This window comes from Neovison vison, chromosome X (assembly GCF_020171115.1).
Source record: "Neovison vison isolate M4711 chromosome X, ASM_NN_V1, whole genome shotgun sequence".
Classification (NCBI taxonomy): Eukaryota; Metazoa; Chordata; class Mammalia; order Carnivora; family Mustelidae; genus Neogale; species Neogale vison.
Genome location: NC_058105.1, coordinates 114,322,919 through 114,329,326, shown reverse-complemented (window position 1 = coordinate 114,329,326; position 6,408 = coordinate 114,322,919).

Genomic DNA, 6,408 nt, shown 5'->3' with positions numbered 1-6,408 from the left:
AAGACAAAGGCCCTGTTACATGAAGTTAAACAATTAAATAAATTTTTAAAATCTCTAATGCAGCCAAATGTAAGTCTTTGGAGTCACATACATGAAAACAATGAGATTTTTTCTTTAAGTTTCACCTGCATGTTTTGGTAATAGACATAAATTGCCTCCATCTAGAAGGGTCTATGTAGAATTATTTTTGCTTTGGTTAAAAAGTTAAAAAGCCACAATAAACTGAACAATTCGGAATGCATTTTTCTCTATGATATGTTTCAAATACATTTCTATCTTTCCCACAGTGTCAAAGAGTCAATGAATGCTTTTTAATTTTTGGATCTCATATACACAGTTCAATATCAAAAGGAAAAGCTTGGTAGTTTAATTTTTAATGTTTCTATTCCTCAAAAGCTATTAGAAGCCATGCAAAGCAATTATTCTCACAGGACTTTAAACATCTCAGCATATAGTTTTCTCTGTGCGTATACAACTACGGTTTAAACAATACCACTTGGGAACTTAACAAAAAGTTACTGTACATCGATTTGAAACATAGGAAGTAGGAAACTTCTTTTGTTATTACAATAACATGTTGAAAGGTAAAAAAAATCAGGCAATGAATAATTGTGTCATTTATTTTGCATTGTTTTTCTTAATTAGGCTGACTTTGTTTTTTTTTTTTCACTAAACTATTGGATCTCTTTGGTTTTCTGTGGACCTCTGAGCCTAAAAGATACATAGACCTTGGGCCTCATCTCCTGTATAGCCTCGGTATATCTCATTTGCATATAAATTCCTTCTGAACATATATGTCAGTCTTCAATAGAGACATCTTTAGAAAGTTGGTCAGATCCCAGCTCTCATTCCTTGCAAACAGGCTATATAACGTTTGTGTAAATCCGTCCTGCAGCCGTTCCTGCTGTCCTCATTATTCGCAGAGAAATCAGGGCAAAGCACATTGATGAATAAAAATAGACAGTGTTCCCTGGCTGTTTCCCTGGCCCTGCATTCACCTCCGTTAGGGATGTGGTGTAGAATGCACCTGCCTTCTTTATCTGCATGCATCGTCCCGCAACCAAAAAAGACAGCTATGTCTTAGATGCACACCTCTACTCACAGCTGACCACAGCTTTTCATCCGAAGAGGTACCCTTTAAAGTACCCTATTACTGTGTTTCCTGGTTCTAGCTAAAATTTGGAAACGTGGAAACTTTGACAAGACGTGTATTGACTTTTACAAAGCCTATACTATAATGGAAATGCTTGCCAGCTTAGCACAGTTGTGTTGGGTTTTCCTGGAAGATCGGCAAGTCAGTGGGGAACTTTAATGGGGGCTGTATGCTGAGTCATAGACAATATATCTCTGCTGCTTTTTTGATTGGGCAGCACCTAATATCTGACTTCTAAATAGCACTCGCTCCCTTACTAAAAATTTGTCAACATTTATATCACTAATTTAATAAGGGAGTCAGAGTAAAACAAATCAATATTTGGAGAGAAGGGGCTTTGTGTGTTCTTTTTAAAGGTCTATTAAATGGCTAGAGCTCCATTTCAAAGGGAATTATCTTCTGTCCTGCAGCTAAAAATAATTCCTGACAAGGGTGTAGAAAGACATTCAGCTGTCTGAACTGACTAACTCCTTATTCACTTTGCCTGAAATACACCGAGAGGCAAGAGGCACTGATCATCACCGGGTCTCAGAACCTGGTGTCACGGGGAGTGACAAGTGCTGCCCTCCACCCTGCTGGGTACCTGGAACACCACGATCAAAGTACCAAAGCGGGGCTTTCGAAAAGATGGTTTTGTAATGTTAATCGATCTGTACAGTTGATAGAACTTTATCTCTGAGGTCAAGCCTGGCGCTGAGGGAAAGGGGAAAAGCATTTTCAACTTGTACTGGGTGACGACTGACAATAATTTGCATTTAGGTAAATCAGAGAGCTAGCCCGATAGCTTTCCTCTGCTGCAAATCCTCCTGATTATTCCTCGGCTACCAGCACGGATCCATCTGTAGCTGACGGACTGTAACCCTGGCCAGGAGAATGAAAATGACATAACGTTCAGGGTCACAGTCACCCTATGTGGATTGTGGAAAGTTTCTTAATGTCACAATCAACGAAAACTACTTTTAGTTCAGTCTTCTGTCAGATAGCTCCCCCCGCACACACACACAATTTCTAAAACAGAACCAGCAACACCACCAACGAATAGTGAATTTACAAGGAAGCTACAGCCACTAGTTACAAGCCTACAAAGTTATAAGTAGTCACTTCAAGTTAGGCATCAAGGAAATTTCCTTCAGAAAGCCCAGCTGCCCGAGCTGGGTCCTCCTGCTTACCTGCTCTATGTATTTGTTTACTGCCTGAGGAAAGTCCCGGCAGCCAGATGCGAGAATACAGGGCTCCTCAGAAGGTGGAACGGACGCCCGGTGTCCTCTGAGCCGTGATCTCAATTCCGATGCTTTGCATGTGGCGGAAATAGCTCAAGTGCTCAGTGCCTCACTCAGTACTGAGAGCTGCTCCCCGCTCGGGGCTGGAGGGAAACTCGGTTTAAGGCTAAGTGTTAAAGAGAATTCCTGTCATAGCTCACAGTTGTTCTTCCTAAATATAGAGTTTGATACAAGCCATATACTGGCTGCCTCCGAAAGGCTTGACCGTGCTGAGAGCAGGGCTCAAATGTCAGCCGGAAGGTGGCTATGGAATCTTCCAGAAGATGCTGGCTGCACTTTCTCACATGTTCTGAGGGGGCACAGTGAAGTTTGAAAAGTAGGAAAAGTTTCTATCTTTAGCATTATTACCTGGAGGACAGACCATGAGGAGCGTAAGATAAAAATTAGAGAGAAGCAGCGTGGCTCCAAGCTTCTTAGCAGGGACACCGACATCAAGCACTTTTTGAGTCCTAGCCCGGTCACTTAGGAGCTGTTAAAATTTTTCTTGATCAGCATTCGATACATGCTCACCAAATGATGACGATTATAATATTATGTGCAACTATAAGACATCACCCTTTTTGTAGGTCATAGATGGTCTCAGATCATTCCACTCAAATGTGGTTCCAGGGCTGAGTCCTTGCTATCTCTGTGTTGCCTCTACTGGTGACAAGGATACGGACCACAGAGCACAGGAGACAATATCGCAAAACCAAACAAAGAGGAAATACCTATTTTAACTACGCCAGGGGCAAGGACCACGTATGAGGCAAAACACTTTTTAAACAGAACACTACCAAATCCTAAGGCATATGCTCATTATCTTTCTTCTGGTTTGGTTTTGGGGTTTTTGCTGTTGAGGACGGTTGGGTGGGTTTTTTTTCTTTTTCCGGTGCTCATCATTTTTAATAATGCTTTTATTAATCAACTAATTTACTTTGCCTCTTTGGTCTCTGAAACTATCTTTACATAGAAGCTCCCTTCAGTAGAAGGTCCAGAGTGAGCACACTTACAATCCACCCACTGGATGAAGGTGACTCCATGTCTGAGCCCCTCACAGTGTGGTCAGCCACTGAACCACCACCAGCAATCGTCTCCTCTCCCTGTCCTCTCGTTCTGTGAGGAAAAGTACTTCCGGTTCCTATGAGCCTCTGAAGTCATGTTTCTGTTCCCTGCAGCTGAATGCGTTCCAAATGGAAGCAACCAGCTTATTTTCAGGTTGGTGAAAAGAAAACCAACTTTCTGTAATCAGGAGCTCAGCAGATAATTGTGGTTCATCTCAGTTTGGATCTCATCATTCCATTCTATTCATGCTGCTTAAAAGAATCTTTAAAGCTCGTGGGGCACCTGGGTGGCACGGTCAGTTGAGTGTCTGAGTCTCAGTTTCAGTTTAGGTCATGACCTGAGGGTCATGAGATCGAGCCCTGCGTCCACCTCCACACTGAGCATGGTCTGCTTGATATTCCCTCTCCCTCTGCCTCTCCTACTCGTACCCTCTCTCCCTCTCTCTCTCTCTCTCTAAAAGATAAATAAATCTTTTTTTTTTTAATAATCTTAAAAGTTCAAACATCATGCTTAGAGATGATCTGGCACCAAAAGTGAGTTATTTTTCACTGGAGAAGAGAAAGAATATAGTGAGCACCTTCCTGTTTCCCCAGCTGTTTGGCTAGTGTTATGTGTAGACAGTAGGTGGCATCACTCCACGGAAAGACAACAACAATGAGCCATCCTCAACTCCTTGCCCTGCAGTCAGTGCATAAATTCTGTCACAGTCCTTCCGCCTTGCGTGACTCATCAGTAGCCAGTGGTGTCATATATGTCAAGGAAAGCGCAATGCCTTGTACTAGGGACTGGCCCGACGTGGGTGTGGCTGCCTCTGGGGAAAGAACTGAGGTGAGGGGCATTATCAGACTCCTTTGGTCCTAAGTGACAGAAATGCAGAGAGAACTAGCTAAGGCCAAGAGGAGGTGTGGCAGACGCTGTTGATGTCTTTGTCAATATCACCTCTGCCCGCCTGAGTTCTCCTGCAGCTGTAGACCGGTCCCAGGACACTGGCACACCTCAAAAGCCTGAATCTCTGCCTCTTTGCACTGGGGCTCTCCCCATCTCCAAGACAGGTTGTCTGGGTGTGCTGCAGGCATGACCCAGAAGTACCAGGAAGCAGACACCCTAGGGACAAAGCTCAAGCAATGGGGATGGTGGTCAGTGGCCCTGCCTCCCGTCCTCTGGTGGGCTGATTCCCCAGTGTGGTCTACAGCTTTCCAGAGGTCCCCACAAAATTGAGCCCCAGTGGCTCACAGCAGGAACCTGCTCACTAATACACCCTTTTGGCTTTCTCTTTTCCCTTTCTCACAGCCCCCACTCCCTCACTTATGTTCTCTGGGATTATCACCCAAATACACTGCCCACAACCAAGACCTTGTCTCCATGTCTGGCTTCGAGACAGTGCAACCAAGATGAAGAGGTTCACTGGAAAAGTTTCATACTGTGGCAGGAGTGGAGGTGGCTCTTGGAAGTAACCAGAACTGAGAACTCAGACCTCCCTAGGGAGTGCCACATCTGTTTCTCCAACTCCAGTTTTTAAAATCCCAGTGTTCTGATGGCCCCCAGCCTGAGTCAGTCACCTAATTCCTGGCCAAGGGCAAGGTCACCTAGCATAGAGGAGGCTTCTGGGGTTCACACATCTGTGGAGGAGGTTCTTTCCAGAAAGGGGAGCAACTGTGAGCTAAACAACCCCCCACCAGGAGGTCAAGCACATACTTGTCCTTGACCTCCTGCCACAGCCCCTTGCCATCTCTACTCCTGTTATCACTTCATCAGTTTAAGGCCCTGACATAACAGAAGAAGCCCCAGGCACACACCAGCACGTAACTGGATTGGTGAGTGACAGTTAACTGGGACAGAGGGGATGGGCATAAGTGAGTCCATTTCTCACTGGGAGGAACAACTGGAAGGAGAGGGACACTTAAACACTGTTTAAGTATGGGAAACAGTGCTGGGCACTGAGCAGACAGCTTGAGACCTTTAGGAATATTTCAGTGGAGGTCACCGAAGAGGGGCAGTGTGAGGGATTGTTAGCAAAAACAGAATTCACCTAAGTCATTCCTGCCTGCATGCCTTTATCCCCCATCCACTACAGTCCAACAGCCGGAGAATCCCTAACGCCTTATGTCCATAGAGCCTTTGCTGAGCTGCAAGCACTTTCATTTGTATTACTATTATTGAGTCCTCCCAACAACTCACGGGTTAAGTGATAGTATATAGTATTCCAATTGCATAGGTCAGTAAGTCAAGGCTCAGAATGTTAAAGCAGAGCCAGTTACCCCCAGGTTTCAACTCTCATACTTAGTGCTCTCTCCTGTTATACTACAATGACTTCAAGGAAACACATTCACAGGCACAGCCTCACGTTAGCACTATACACACCGTATCAGGGTGCACTGGCGGCAAGTAATGGAATACCTGAGTAGCACTGATTCAGTCAGTGAAGTCGTTTAGTCATCTCACAAGCCTAGAAACCTGAAGGGGGGTAGTTCCAGATGGGTTCAAAAATTTTATGAAGTCAGAAAGCCCCAGGCAATTTCTAGTTCTTTCCTCTGCCACTCTTTTTCATCCTCATGCCTCTTACTTCCTGTTCCCAAGGTAGCTGCCCCAGCTCCAAGAGTCAGGATCTTGCACTAGCAACCAAATGAGAAGGATCTTGCACTAGCAACCAAATGAGAAGGAAGAGCAGAGATGGTGGGAAAAGGGGCTTTCCTCCGCTCAGGGAAGAAACGCTCCCAGAAACCCCAGCAGACTCCCCCTTACATTTTGTTAGCTGGAACTATACCTCATGGTTGCAAAGGAGAAATGAGAAAATCTTCATTTTATAAATGACAAAATATCTTGAAAAGGGTAAAGTCACATGACTAAGAAGTGTCCGTGAGGAAACCCTAACCTAGGTCTTCAGGCTCCGAATTCCAGAGGTTTCTGTGTATTCCTCTATGCGCAAGCCAA